This window comes from Scomber scombrus, chromosome 1, assembly GCF_963691925.1.
Source record: "Scomber scombrus chromosome 1, fScoSco1.1, whole genome shotgun sequence".
NCBI classification, from domain to species: domain Eukaryota; kingdom Metazoa; phylum Chordata; class Actinopteri; order Scombriformes; family Scombridae; genus Scomber; species Scomber scombrus.
This window is the reverse complement of record NC_084970.1, coordinates 1083240-1100000: the sequence shown is the minus strand read 5'-3', so window position 1 is coordinate 1100000 and position 16761 is coordinate 1083240. Positions and strand designations below refer to the sequence as shown.

The window sequence follows — 16761 nt, the reverse complement described above, 5'->3', positions numbered from 1 at the left end:
GCCTCCATAATTACGTATTTAGCCCATATTTAACATTGAATGACTCATACTTGCACTCTCTTGCCTTATCTTTTGCACTTTATCACACAGCCTCAGCCTCAGACCTTGGTTTTTATTTAGTATACTGTTCTTAGTATCTATATTCTTATTTAACTTACACAGATTACATATTTTACTTTTTACATTCCTGTTTATGTTGTATGTGTATGTTATGTGTGATGTCTCTACGTGTATTAAGCTGCTTGGACCCTTAATTTCCTCTAGGGGATCAATAAAGTTTCTATCTATCTAGGAACTGAGTCGGGTCTATTCAAGGCTCAAGATAGAAAATTAAGCTGGCGGATCAAAGCAAACAACACAATACAGTATGGTCCAATTTAAATAGGGCCGAGTGAGACACTTCTCCTTTGTAATGTGATCAATATAGAGTCACCAGACCTTAAGAAACTTGGGGTGGGAATTATACACGGTGTAGCGAATTTTTCATGATATAGAAAGGAAACCATGTCATTCAGCCATTTTTTTAAAGCAAGGAGGAAAGACAGATTTCCACTCTCTTAAGACCATGTTTGCTATCACCTATGGGTTTGTTGTAATGTAGAGGTACGAGTCAAAGAAAAATCAGAGCAACCCAATATAACAAAAAAGCCACACTGGTTACACTCTTGACATGTTTTCCTCCTCCCCTTGGGTTGTTGTGTGTCTACTCACAACACCTCACACACACACAAACACACCATCAGTTCAAGAAAGAACAAATACTTATGTTAAACATATGGTTTAAAGCAGGGGTGTCAAACATACGGCCCCCGGTGCCAGAACCGGCCCACCAAGGGGTCCAATCCGGCCCAGTGGATAAGTTTGCAAAGTATGAACATTTCAGAAAAGTGATTCCAATTTTTCTGTTTGCTTTAGAGTTTTCTTCTTTTCTACCCTGAGCAGAATACAATGAATACATATTGCGGTCATATTGAAACCATTCATATATTAAAAAGTATGCAAAATGTTGTCAATCAGCAGCTTCTGTGCAAAATAATCCGTAAAAACTGAGACATAATGTTGAAATTGCACTCATTTTCCTTAAGACATCTCTTACTGGTCATCTGTTTTGTAAATAGACGGTTTATTATAGTAAAGTTATAATATATAGTATGTGCAGGTTATTATACAATTATACAATCAAATTAGCTGTATGTGGCTCTGAACTAACATGAGTTTGACAACTCTGGTTTAAAGTAACCAAACCAGAACCCAAACCAAGCCAAATGCTTTATGTCAGGTGTGTCAAACATATGGCCCGCCAAGGGGTCCAATCCAGCCCTATGGATCATTTTGCATGATATGAAAATTACAGTAATTCCAATTTTTCAATAAAATCCACTTCTATCCTCACTTATTTTCACTTGTCATTCACAGTCAAGAACATCCAATTTGAGATAATTCACTTGCAATGTGATTCAAATTTGAAAGACAAAATTTGCCTTGGTGGGTTTGGACACATTTGTATCAGTATCTCTTACCAGGGTAACCCCAGATTGACAGATTGACAGACTTGGCTGCTATAAGTTTGTGCATGTTTGGGACGATTTATCTATTGTGAACAAGCTTTTTCTGTGATGAACATCAAGAAAACAAAACTGTGTTCCAGCTTCACACACAAACATTTTAATGACTCAAACTGGCAGCTACTACTATTGCAGTTATTCATCTTGAGACATCTCAGGCTGTTCATCTGTTTTGTAAATAGATGGTTTATTATAGTAAAGTTTACTATAAATTATTGTAGGTTATTATGCAGTGGTTTTACTGGTTTTTGGCCCACTTGAGATATAATCGGGCTGTATGTGGCCCTTTAACTAAACACACCGATTCACACCCATACACTTTCACACTGCCACACTTGTACTTGTGAAATCTTTTCTTGGGGATTTGACTTGAGGAAAGCCACTCCAGGATCCAGTTATACTGTTAGACCTCATCAATCCTTGATGCCGGGTGCATTCCAGGACTTATTCTATGATAAGTCTTCTCATTTCCTTTTTAATATACTGGCTTTTCCTCAACTTGCTTTGTCTACCTGCAGTGGGCGATTTTGTACTCCCCCCCCCCCAGCGTGCTTTTTAACAACTGCCATTTAGTTGAACACAGTCTTTGTAGCATTTCATGTGAATTCATGTTAAATAGCTTCTTGGGCAGTGGTCATACTGTGTATACATTTCATACCATCATTGGTTTTAAAATGTCCTCCCTCTTTGAATAATCACACATGCACACTGTTCTCACTAATCTATATCAACTCTGGGAAAACTCTATTCTAAGTATGTTAGTGAGTCAACTGTTTAGAGTTGTGCTTGCATTGTGTAGCATTTCTCCCTACAGTACATGACCATATATATGCAGCATAAAGTTACTGTATATATCTATCACCATACATCTGTCTCTAGCCTAAGTCTGCTGGAATGACATCATTTACAGTATGACCAGTCTACAGTTATAAGAAAATCCATACACTATGTTTTACATATTGTGAAAATGAAATGCTTTGTGGCTAGAAGTTTCTAGACTATAAAATTCAACATTAGGATGAAATATGAGAGAATGTTGTACTTCATCTTGTTGCTGTACTCCACATCTGACCTCTGTGACCTTTTAACATCTGCACTACCTGCATGTTAATATCAGGGTCAGAGCCAAACAGAGGCAGATTAGTCTGCAGAATGTGGGGGGCAAAAAATAACACATACACTTCATGGATGTATAAATAGAACTAGAAATAGAGTCCCTGAGAGTCCTAAAGGTTTGACTTCTTCTGCATAGCTTCTGCATCTGTGAGGACCATAGAGCCAGCGCAATAGCAACTTCCACTGGCGGAACTGGCTACTTCCAGTTTAGCTCTGTGGCTAACAATCATTCAACTGGATTTCAGCTAGATTTTTCAAATGTGATTAAATTCTGATAGTGAAACAAGTCATTTTTCAGGGGGGTATGATTAGGCCTGTCATGATAAATACTTTTGTTGGACAATATATTGTCTCAGAAATAATTGCAATAAATGATATTATTGTCATTTGAAGATCATTTTATACCACTGATATAATGATAATATAATAGCATAATAATGTAAGGGGGGTGGGGGGTGGGATTGTAGAGTGGGTGATACACTTGTGTAAAAACACAGACTGTCATTATGGTTGGGGACAGAGTTATTTACCTTTAATTCTTCTACAGTCTCCACTCAGGACGTACACAGTGAGGAATGGAGGACACTACTTGTTTAGTCAATGTAACATGAATAGTCTCTTAACTGCTAATGTGAAGTGTGGTGATACTGAGGTGTTGATAATTATGTTATTGTACGACAAGTCGATAATTATTGTGACAGGCCTAGTTAGGATTGCTCCAAAAAATGTATCTGTTGATTTATAGACGTATCTTTTACAATTTAAGTCTATGTTTAAAAAGTAGCGCCACATGGCGTTGTAATTACACAGTTTGGCCACTATGTTAAAAAGTCTTGCGCTGTTCCTGGAGGATTGGTACAGTTGCAGTCACAAGAGAAAATGGCTGCTAATCTGCACATACTGCACATGTGTGGAGAAGGATGAAGAGAATGCCAAATGACTGCTTTTTAAATAACTTGATAGCTTCAAATCAACATAATTATGTCTTCCTGAAATCTTACACTATAATGCAAATAAAAATCTTCTTGTTTTGATGGTCAGAACTACAATTATTAAGTAGTTTCATTATAAAGGAACTATAAAACACAAACAACATCCAAGTTTCATTTCTTAGAGCGTGTAACATCATGCCTGGATGATTGCAAACTGGCAGCTGGAGTGAGAGGAGGTTTGTTGTGTGAAGTCTATGTATTGACCAGGTTGTCCACAGGTGGTAGATTGATATATTTGACTGACTTTACAAAAGGAGGTGAGCAACCTGACTATCTGTCCGAAGTCATTAAGTTGTTTTATAAATGATGGTGTCAGGATTTGCATCTATTGATATTTGTGGTTGGAGGAGCATGACAGGACAGTGCAGGGATTGTACCAATATATCAATAAATCAAGCCAAACCAAACACTAACATCATGGAATGCATTCTGTGTGTGTGTGTGTGTGTGTGATTAATTTAAAATGGACATTTTGAGATATGATTTTGGTGATTCTAAATAGATGATCATTGCTAAAATCAACATTGAAAAGAATACCCTATTGAAGAATAATTGTAAGTGCAGCCTCAAGAGTGACACTAACATAATGATGAATTGAAAAAAACTACTGTCATTATTTCATTTTTTTTTTTTCATTTTAATTTGAAAAAAGCTAAAAAGATGACACACTATCATAGTAATGATGGCAGTTATTATAACACTATTATAATACTTTCTCTCTCTCCCACTGCAGTCGCTCATTTGGTATCATTGCAGTACTCATTTCCTTGTATTCAGTTTTATTTCATGCACCTTTCAGCCTTCACACACCATTCCTATTCTATGGATATCTTACACTTCTGACATGACATCTCATACACATCTCATACACTTTTTAAGTTTGTATATGTATTTGAGTCAGTTCATTTTGCTCAGTGAATTGCTTTGTTTAAACTTTAAAAACAGTGTGTCCTCTTCTTCTTCACGACCTTACAAGCCAGATTGTGACAGCAGCTATTGATGTCAAGTTTAAATATTGTACTGTAGATCCTTAACTTAACTGAGGCATGAGCTCGTTCAAGTGAGGAAAACGAGCAACATACCAATGTTGTGTGAAGATGTATTTAAATGGTAAATGGACTGTACTTATTTAACACTTTTCGCGTCTTTTTGACCACTCAAAGCACTTTTACACTATATGTCACATTCACACATTCATACACTGATGACAGGAGCTACCACGCAGGGGGCAGTCACACACATTCACACACCGCTGGCACAGCCATCGGGGGCAATTAGGGGTTAAGTATCTTGTCCAAGGACACATCAACATATGGACAGGAGGAGCCGGGAATCTTCTGATTGGTTGACAGCCGCTCTACCTCCTGAGCGACAGCCGCTTTAGTGAACGCTCATAGTTAAAAATGTGCACCTTTTGTTACTTTTATTAAAAAGTTATGTATGCTGTAAAAAAAAAACATTAAGCTGGTTCAACATAGAACGTTGTCTCTGCTGCTTTAAAATGTGAGTTAACTGAACTTTATTCAGAATAATTATTTTAAGATTGGTTCACACTACAATAAAGTCTGTTATAGGTTTTTGGAATTGCCAAGACACAAAAACTGGTACATGGAGGAGCAGGAAGAGGAGGAGGAGGAAGAGCAGGAAGAGGAGGAGGAAGAGGACAAGTCAAATGAAATAGGAGAACAGTCACAGATGAGATCCAAGCCACTATGGTCAACCATGTAATCAACCACAGGTTCAGTCTCCAGGATGCTGGTCAGAGGGTCTGTACACTGTAGCAGGAGTCATATGAACATTTCGAAATGAAAAACAGGTAAGAAATCCTACCTTCTGTATGATTTTACAGTGTTTCATAAGAAGGATACCCTAAACATTCACACTCTGTTTTTGTAGGATTGCGAAGCGACCCCCCCACAGGATAAGTTTATCCCTACTGGGCCATCAACTGAAGTGGTTTCAACTTTGGATGAAACTACAGAGTGCCGTTGCTCCATAAAGAAACTTAAAGAGTGAAACAACTGCGATATAAATATGCACAAGCAAGTTATATTTTATATGTTTGCTCTTTGCAATATTGGTACTGAATTCCAGTTTACTATACTACTGTGCTACACTGTATGGACTGAGTATTCTGTCTCTCATACAAGATGCTTTTTCTTGACTGTTTCAGAGAGTCATGGAGCTAGATGCTGCTTCATACCAGCACACTTGGCTTAAATCCAGCCGATAACAGATACTGGGTAAGAAACATCATCAACCAGGGTGCTATTTGACTGTTCTGCATGTTCCCAGGGCAACACAGTGGCAACATCACAATGTGTGCTGCAGTTGGCCAGAATGGTGTCCTTCACCATCATCATGCCACTCTTGGTCCATATAATACATCTCATACTATCAGATTCATCCTCATTCTCAGTGACCAGAGGAATGTGACAGGGTTCTTCACATTTGTTGTCATATGGATGGAATTTATGGTGGAAGTTGAAGCTTCCACCAGGCTGCTGTGGTCTATAATTGGTTCAACAATCACCCACGATTCGAAAGTCGTCTCCCTATTAAGCATTGAGTTATTTTTGGCGTGGGGGTGGAGGGGGCATGAGACCGCCAACCATATCGACGCGCAACTCCTCCTCAGGCTGATGGCAGAGGCCTGTGGTGATAGATAATAGTGATTTCTAATGAACACGTCGGTGAGCAGTTGGCACGTGGAAAGAGCTATTTATTTGGTGTTTGTGTGAAACGTAGTTTGCTTCTGCAAGAGATGTAAGATATTCTGTGTTTTGTGTCTTTTTGTTTAGTTTTTTTGTGTGTAGAGTTTTGACAAAGAGAGCCCCTGTTTCAGAAAGTGTGTTTTAGCAATAATAGAAACACGTTAATATGCTGATCATGTTTCTTGAGCTGAGTTAACTCTCAGCAGTACATTTATTTATCTCATTATTTCAAGTCAAAAGTCCACTATTTTCAAGAACACAACAGTGCAGCACAGATTGAAGTGCACCCTGATTTCATCCCTTTTAAACACAGAGCTTTCCCCATTATGATGCACTGACAGTATAGAGGAAACATATTATTGGCTGGTTGTAAAGAGTTTCAAATATAAATACAGCAGCTCAAATGTATGCCAAGAACAGATGATGACTCTTCTTAAGTTGAATTAACTTTTCTGGACACGTTGATCACCATGTTTTCTGATTGTAATTGTTCACAATTTTGCTCCATATAACACCTCTCTACAGTATACCTCCATAGTCCCATATATACATGAAAGTCAAACTTAAAATGTGGTCTAGTCTTTTTTTTATTTAAGAACAAATTTTAAAGTTTAAATCAGATTTGTGCTTTTAGTCTAAAACAACGTTCCTAGTGGAAGAGATCATTTGATGTACTTTTAACACTGTGAGTTTTGGGTAGTGACTCTCCTGGTGAAAGTGAACTCAATTTGGGGGTTAAAAATATACTTAATTGTAATTAAGGAACACTGTGAGTGTTAATCATTTAACACTATACAATAATTTAGAAATGAACACTGTTGAAAGTGTAAATTTAACTCAGAATCCATGAGAATTATATAAACACTATGATGGTGTTAGTTTTAACACTCTGCGAGTTACATTAACACTGATGTATTTGCTGCGAAAATAACTACTTACATTCTGGAAATGAAATAGCTGGAACATACACTTGAACCTGGTGATGATCCACCCATATACTGGGAATTTTAAGATATTCACTCATACATGAATGAAATATAGCCTGAACAATCCCTGTCACATGTTACTGATTACAGTCCTGTGCACCCTACACAGTGTGTGATTAAAAATGCAGAGCTCCAGGCGACCTGTTGATTTGCAATAGAAGCAGCTCAGAATAAATTTGGTGTGCACATATGCACGGAGGTTTCTGTGGTTATTTTGAAACAGTCTGGTGCTGATTGCACAAAATTTAACCAGCAGATCTGGTGTGAGTAACTGTTCCTCAACAGCACGCAACATAGAGACTGCAGATGACGCCTTCAGATGGCTGTCAATAGGAATCCAGATGTTGTGAATTACAGATGCTGGTGAGAACTACTTGTCAAAGAAATAAGCTCAGTGCAGGAAATAAGCAATTCACATTCTGTACATGAAATGTACTGAAAATGAAAACTTCACATTTTAAGTAGACTTAACCCTTTACATACTGTTTGTATTCTGACTCATAATTAGTCTTTACACTAATGTACATTCATACATTCCCTACTGCGGGTCACATTAGGAAAAGTCTGGCTAAAAGAAATGTTTTCACAGTGTTTTTACAGCTCTCAAATAAGTATAAGTAAAATGGGTTATATTTGACCCTGAACAGCATGTAAGGATTAACTTGAACTCGAAGCCAAAGAGAAATGATTAGTTGATTCCACTAAATTCCTGCATGAGGTTTTATAGTACACTGTAACCTGGCTTGTGCATTACAGGCTGTATGTAGTTGTACATGGAGTTGCATTAAACTGTTTCACAGCCATACAACATTTGAACTGTGAGTTGCTAAAGTAATAATAATAATAATAATAATAATAATAATAATAATAATAATAATAATAATAATAATAATAACAACTTTATTTATAAAGCACCTTTCATACATAAGATGCAGCTCAAAGTGCTTTACATTTAAAGCAATAAAACAAGGGCAAACAAGTAGAGCAAGTTAAAATACACATCATGGGTTAAAAAATCAAATCAAATAAGAAAATCAAATAAAACATTGAGACAGGTAAAAAAAAAAAAGGGATACAAGTTAAAATATGTATGTATGTATAACAACATGTGTAAAATACAGGATAAAACATAGATTAACTAAAAGCTTTGCGGTAAAGGTATGTGTCTGCTTTGGGCACAACCAAACAATCAGCCGTGGATGACCTTAGAGCTTTCTGTGGCTGATATGGTGTTAAAAGTTCGGTAATGTAAAAAGGTGATATACCATTCAAAGCTTTTGTAGACAATTAAAAGGACTTTAAAATCAATTCTAAAACAAACAAGAAGCCAGTGCAGATCAGCTAAAATTGGAGTGACGTGGTCTCTCTTTTTGGTCTTAGTTAAAAGTCTTGGTGCAGAGTTCTGTATAAATTGCAATTTCTTGGGAGACCAGTAAAAAGTGCATTGCAATAATCTAGCCTGCTAGTAATAAAAGCATGGATTAATGTCTCAGCGTCCTGTTGTTAAAAATGGTCGTACCTTGGCAACATTTCTTAGGTGGAAAAACGCTGTCTGAGTCACTTTGCTAATATGGGGTTTAAAACTTAAGTCTGAATCTAAAATGACACCTAGACTATTTTCATGTGTTTGGTTTGATGAGCCAGGCTCCCGATTTCACTAAAAAGGCTGTTTATTTTTGATTTTGGTCCCAATAATGGTATTTCCATTTTGTCCTCGTTCACTTTTAAAAATTGTTGCTCATCCATTGATTTATGGAGGCTAGACAGGCAGTCATGGAGTGCATACTTTTGGGGTTTGTTGGATCAGTGGAGATATATAGTTGAGTGTCATCTGCATAACTGTGGAAATTGGCATTGTGCTGATGATGGAAGCATATACAGCAAAAAAAAATAGCAGGGGACCCAGACAGCTTCCTTGGGCTACACCGGAAGGTAAGTTATGTTTTGCAAACACATGATCCCCTAGACTGACATAAAAGTTTCTTCCAGTAATGTATGTATAAAACCAGTTTAAAACAGTATCCGAGAGACCAACCCATTTCTCAAGGCGTTGAATTAAAATGTTGTGGCCAATGGTATCAAATGCTGCACTCAAATCTAAAAGAATGAGTATTGATACTTGGTTTAGGTCAGTGGCAAGTCTTAGACCATTTGCTATTTTGATTATAGCTGTTTTTGTGCTGTGATTTGATCTAAAACCCCACTTTTTCAAGTACTTTGCTCAGGAAGAGTAGGTTAGAAATAGGCCTATAGTTACTGAGGACAGTGCTATCTAGATTTGACTTCTAAAGTTGAGGTTTCACTACTGCAGTTTTAAAGGCAGTAGGAAATATACCTGTATCCAATGAGGTGTTCATTACCTTAAGAATGGTAGAAGCCAAACTATCATATACGAAATTTGCTAGGGACCGGATCGAGTGCACATGTTTAAGAGTTGATCTGAGTTACAATTTTCCTGAGTTCAGCTTCAGTAATATTGCTGAAACCACTTAGTTTTGGAGGGCTGTTCTCAGGTGTGTCAAAGTGGTTGTTTGCTGTATTTTGAATGCCTGCCCTTATAGAGGTGACTTTGTCTTGGAAGAAGCTAACAAATTATTCACATTTCAAGGCTGATGCCTGATTCACTGTGTTAAAGGGAGCTGGATTGAGGAGTCTCTCAATGGTAGAGAACAAAACCTTTGTGTTACCATTGTTCTCTGCAATGATTCTGGAGAAGTGGGTCCTCCTTTCACTTCCAACAGTTTTATTGTAGGTAGAGATTTTTTCTTTCAGAATGGCACGATGGACTTGTAGCTTTGTTTTTCTCCATATACTTTCTGCTTTCCTACATGATCTTTTTAGATCACAGACATATTTATTCATCCAGGGTGCAATTTTACTACAGGACGTTATTTTAGTCTTGACTGGAGCTACTATGTTGAGAATGACACTAAGTTCAGTATTAAAAGCATAACCCTTTTTATTAAAAGAAAGATTAAAAATTCTTGAATATATTGAATCTGCCAATTCAGTGAACTGCTGCTCTGCTCTAGTGTCCAGACGTCATGTTTTAATCGTAATTTCAAAATGATTTGTTAAGGCTTTTAAAATGACATTAAAAAATTCTCCGCAATGGTCAGACACATTAGTATCGTTTACCATCAGATTGGTCACATTTATCCCTATGGAGATGACTATGTCAAGAGTGTTACCAAGGTTGTGGGTAGAGACAGTAACATGCGGTTTTAACTCCAAGCTGGAGGAACTGTATAGCTTTGGGGTCTGTGTGATGTAGTGTAGCTCAAGTGACAAGGAAGGTGGTAGGCAGGCAGACTCAGGCTGTTGTTTGAATGAGTTAAAAACTGATTTATTCAGTCCGGCGTAACAACAAAAAGAACGTATGTCCAAAAATGAAACGAATACAGACACTCAAAATGAACTGGCTTAACTCAAGGTACTCAACTAAGGCATGAACAAGTGCACACAGCTACACCCTCATCCTCTGACCTCTCTAAACCTACACCTCTCACCTTAAATAGGCCCTCAACTCAATTAGGCAGAACCATTACTGCAGGGGTGTTCTCTCCCCCTTACCAACTGGCACTCAACAATGCTACTTGTATCAGTCGACACTGTTTACCATCCGTCATTCCCAACATTTCCATAAACCAAAACAAGAATAAATCAAAGACATGAAATAAGCCCTTTAACTGAGTAAACCCACTGACATCACCAGTGTATAAATACAGGAAGTAGTTGGGCAGTTCTTCCTTGTTTGGTAAGCACATGGTAGACATGGTAAGTAACAAAGAAAGACAATGCATAACTAATGAACTCAGAACTAAACCCAATAAAGATTAACCTTATACATGTCTGTTTTACTTTGACCAAAAGTTTGCTGAATGTAAATTGTAACCAAATATAATGCAAAACAAACAAGGGATAGTCAAATTAATATGTTAGCTGGTGTTGATGGTGAAAGAAAATGGTGACAAATGTTGGGTTTCACCCACTTTGTCACAGTCTGTCTTCTTATTTACATGGATATTGAAATCACCCTTTACAATTATCTGGTCATAACTTGTGATGATGAGTGACACAAGTTCAGAGAACTGGTCAAGAAAGCCTTTCCAAAGCCTAGGAGGGTGGTATAGTGTTAGTAATAGTACAGTTGATTCTGCTTTTAGAGTGAGAACAATGTAATCAAAGGAGGTGAACTCACCAAAACTGACCCTAATACAAGTATATTTATTTGAGAAGATAGTGGCCTTGTTTTCCCTGCCTCACTGAGTGGTAGAAGTTATAATTTGGGGGACAGGCCTCAATAAGGACAGCCGCACCATCTGATAGCCAGGTTTCAACAAGAAACGGAAAGTCTAGTTTCTTTTTGGAGATAAAATCATTGATTGTAAAGGTCTTAGAAGTGAGTGTTCCTACATGTAACAGTGCCGTACTAGTTAAGGTTAAATCTGGTTTTAGTGGAACATAACGAGGTACTGTTAAAATATTGGTTGGATTTCTGAAATAACAAGTCTGGAGCTTTTATTTTTGACTTGAGTACACTGTGGTCATCCTGGTGCTGGTCACAACAGGAATGTTTGACACTTAAGGTGCTCCATGCTGTGTGGAGAGGGTTGTATCAGCAGGTAAACATCCATGTTCAGGGAGCTGTCCAAAATTACGTATGTCAGGGGAGGTTGTAGTAATTCCTCTTAACCAGGAGGAAGAGCTAATGTGGCTTGTTGGGAGTGGGGAAGTTTGCTGGTGGAGACAGGAAGTGACCAATGGCGGAGCACTGACCAGGGTCCAAGGCTCGTGCTGGCATGGAGTGGAGCTGACAAGGGCTTTAGGTTTAGCCCCCTGGCGTAACCAGGAGTCGTCTGGGACGGTGACTGTAGGGGTAACGTCGACAGCGGGGCATTCAGCAGTGACAACAGTCTCTCTGAAGGTGAGGCAGCTCCAGCGACATCAGCAGTGGAGCGGTGGCAGGCTCTGGAGAAGCAGCCACGCTGGCGGCTTCAGTGGCAGGGCAGAGAGCAGCAGCATCAGGCACTTGAACAGAGATTGTGTCGTGGTGTGCTGGACCGAAGGTGATGGTGTCCATGAGTCTCTCCGCCTCCTGGATCTGATACAGCGTGGAGATTCTTCCCTCTAGTTCTGTGATCTTTCCAGCATGGCGGGCACAGCTGACACAGCCGGATGGGAGAGTGAGTGGAGCCTAGAGTTGTTGATGTGGTGGCTGAGGAGCAGAAATAAAAAGGAGGCTGGGCTAAAGTTGCACCAAAGTTTAAATGTATAGTGACCCGGAGTAAGTGGTACCAGCCGCTAACAGGTAGTTCAGGCACTTACACGGAGGGGCTCCAACCATGAGCCCGCAGCGTTGATTTGGCTTATCAGTAGCAAGTGATTCACAGACAGGACAGTAAGCAGCAAGACTTACCGACACAAGTCCAGCAAGTGGACCCGGTGCGGTGGTTAGGCTTTGGTATGCTCAGCTCAAAAACAAGCCAGTTGTACCAGCCTCGGCAGGCTCTCAGGCAGGTAGACATAAAAAAAACAACCTAAAATGTGGGCACCCGATGTTTAAAATCCTTCCATAAGTTAAGATATATAGTTAAAAGCAACCAGTATCTTAAAGGCGTATCATAAAAACATGACTTAAAACTAAAAAAAGGAAATAAAAGTTCAGGTTGTGACAGAGCTTCTCACTGACTACCACAAAGCCACAACGCCTGAACTATTATCATATTTCATGGAACTCCAGTGGGTCCAGATAGGCCAAAACTGTAATGCCAAAAAGCACATGACGGTTCGAACAGAGGTCAAACGACTGAGTCTAGTTGTGGAAAATAACAAATGTAGACTTCTTTCAATCAAAAGGGAGGCAGAGAAAACATGGTGGTTTCCGCCCACAACTCCATACACTGGAAACCAGTACCTCACACCGCTCGGCCATATGTGTTGCTCTTAGCTGCTGCACAAACACAGGCTGCAGTCTGTCCCTGTCTGAGCCCATAAGTCACATTTTAGTTCTGACCTAAGGGTGCCAAGAGTGATGGCTTCAGGAAAGGGGGACTTCCTCTGAGAGTAAAGAGGAGCAGAGGGGTGGTACTGAGGTATTAGCAGGGCAGGAAGCGCAGTGTGTGGCAGTGCTCAACACTTGTTTCTCGAAGTGTCCATGTGCATGTGCTGCTGCTGGATCTCAAAGGGGACCTGGGGGAGGAGTGAGACAAACCCAAGGGAGGACGGAGACTCGCAGGAGAGAAGGTTAATTTATGCTCCAGTATACCAAAAAGTTGCCGCAAAGGACTCATCGCATTCCCCCGTATGGTTGTCACATGTGCGTCGGTCAGAGTTCGGAGAGGACACAGCTGAGAGGAGGCTGAGGGAGAAAACTAAACAAAGGAGCAGGTTTCATGTTGCTGTCAGCTGCACCACTGAGTCACCAAATAACACTTCACCACAACTACATTCTATAAGGTAAAAGTCTGTGATGAAGAGAGAGTCAGTAAGCAGCTGAATCAAGGCCAGAAAATGTGGGAGAGAAGACAGCCTTTAATAGTGTTAAATGTTTGCACTTTTAGTCTGCAATCCTCTCCTCCACATTTTGTGATCGTAACTCTGAGAAAAAAGGTTCTGAACTTCAAACAACTATAGAAATAATCTTTCACCAATTCATCATGTCTAATATGTTATAACTGTTGAATTTATGTTAACTTTAGGAAACATTGGGAAAATATTTAAACTTTCAACATTTTACTTCCTAGAGTTAGAAAGATTGATATCAATATGTGGTTTGTGTACAGAGCTGTACAGTAGCCAGAGTGTGGTTAGCTTAGCTTAGCATACAGACTGGAGGTGGGAGGAACTACTAGCTCACTAATGGTGCGTTCCAATGGTACTTGAAAGTCGGAATTTCTGATAGCGGAGATATTTATTTAATACATTTTTCTTCTTCATAAAACAGGGTGACTACATTACCTACAATGCGTTGCCGACAGTTCAGTTGGCAATTCAGGTGTGTTATGCTAGTAGCAGCTAATGTAGACAGGTGTTAGCCTCTAGCAGAGATGAGGAGCTAATGTTGCATACAGTCAGAAATTTCAACTGGAATATCTATCTATCTATCTATCTATCTATCTATCTATCTATCTATCTATCTATCTATCTATCTATCTATCTATCTATCTATCTATCTATCTATCTATCTATCTATCTATCTATCTATCTATCTCACGGTTGAACTGAAATAATAGTGTGCCAAATACTAATATTGCACAGTTGTGTACATTTAAAGTGCAGTTGTGAAATTGTCCAGATTTGGGGTGTGTACTGGGAGCAGTGCTGGTTTTACTGGGAGCAGTGCTGGTTGTACAGTCTCACAGCTGCAGCAATGAAGGACCTGTGATATAGCTCCTTCACACACTTTTAGGTGAAGGAGTCTGTCATTTAGTCATTCTTGTGTCTGTCCACTAATTACTGTACAGAGAACCAGGAGGAGGTTAAAAGTAATAATTAAAAAAACACTTCTAAAGCTTGATGAAACAATCAGTGTGCATCAGTCTGCTCCCCTCACCCAACATTTTAAGAAAGTAACTCTGAATAATAAAAACTGATGAACTTCGAATAATGAGCACAAATGATGTCCTCATCATAATGTACATTTTAAGCAACCTGGATGAAGAAAAAAAAAAACTACAGCCTGTTCTGATGTATTTCATAAGGAGTGCACAAATCGTTTGAATCATAAGAATGAAGCTCATTTTACAACATTCCATGACACTGTTGGTCTATCTTTCTTCAGACAGGACGGCTCAACATAAAAAACCAAAGATATCGCTGCAGATAAATAATGAAGACGGATTCTGGACAATTATTCCGCTAACACCCTCTGAATGTCAAGTGACTCTCGAGTCCTGAACCAAAAGGTCTTCATCAAAGGCTAAAGCCTGATGCTTTTGACAGGCTCTCCGCCCAAGTCTAAACATCTTCCTCGTGCCTGGTCTGTTCTGGTCCTTTACCCAGACAGCCCCCACCAAAACGCCACTCGTCTTTTCCTTATGTCTTTCTCTCTCCTTCATCCTCTGTTCAGATCTGATCAGAAAAAGCACCGGCATTCAGCAAGTTGCCTTTTGTGATCCTTCCCGGGGGAGAGTGGGGGGGATTCTGTATGTTTTTGGGGGGGAGTGGGGGCAGGTGATATGAAAGATAATCTGCAGGTAAGACTGAGGAGAAATGGCAGCAAGAGATGATGGGGGGGGGATAAAAGGAGGTGGGTGGAGGGGTGGGGGTTAAGGAGCGCTGTGCATGTGCTCGGTGTCATCTGACTTTCAGGCTGGCTTGCTGATCTCCTCTGATGTACAGTACATGACATGGGCCTGGAAGCCCAGCCCCTAATCAAGGCAACAGCGGCAGCACTGCCCCCCTTCCTTTCCCCTCCGCCCCCCCTTCCCTCGACACAGCCAGGGCCCACGGGAAGGAGGCAACAAACCAGCAGCTGTGTTCGCCTCCTCTCCCTCCTCTCCTCCAGTCAGGTGGAATGAGGGGATTGGAGAGGACTGGAAGTGGAACAGAAGGGTATCTGAGTAAAGCCGGAGATATTTGCATGCCTCCCAACGCTTCAGAGCCTCCAATTAGCATCGGAGGCCCCCGCTGCCGGCTGCAGGACCTGACCACGGCTGGGCCAGTGGTGGCATTCCTGGGCTTGAGGAGGATTAACACACCCCTCCTCTGGGTGGGGATGTGCCAGCGCTCTGACCCGACCATGACCCTGTACCCAGTATCCATAAGGTCACACTTTACTCCGTAACATCCATGTGACAGGCTGTGATTCTTAATATTTTAATACTTTAAAGGTTCACAATTTTTCAGGTCAGTCTTAAGATAATAGTCAAGTGCCTATATGAACACTGATACATGTTCTTATTGCTGTAATCATTCCTCCTGTTCATACTGACCATCAGGGTTGGGGAGGTTACTGTGGAAATGTAATAGGTAATAGATTACTAGTTACCTTATTTAAAATGTAATAAATAATATAACTATTTAAATTAGTAATGTAACTGATTACATTTGATTACTTTTTGATTACTTTTCTAATGAATGTTTTCAGCTGTTAGGGTAAGTGTACCCATTAACCAATTTCTTATAAAGTAAGATTTATCGCTCATTTGAAAATGTATTCATTAGGTTCATGTAGATTTTGGAATATAAATTAAAGATATTTGATGAAAAAAGTCAAAAGTGTGTCAGGGAGTTAATTGGTACTGTGACACCATTTAAGTCCATGTGTGCTCCAAATAACGCATTCAAACAAGAGAACCAATCAAAAGCATCAGAATAGCATCAAATGGCCTTGTACACATCAAAAACATGCAAAGTGACACAATTAATATTATTCAACATGTAG

General features: G+C 39.5%; 1 pseudogene; it reads right to left on the bottom strand.

Moving 5' to 3' along the window:
* The window catches only part of LOC133979096 (uncharacterized), a 47514-nt pseudogene extending 34794 nt beyond the window's left edge, over nt 1–12720 (bottom strand).
* Nucleotides 12721–16761: the final 4041 nt, after the last annotated feature.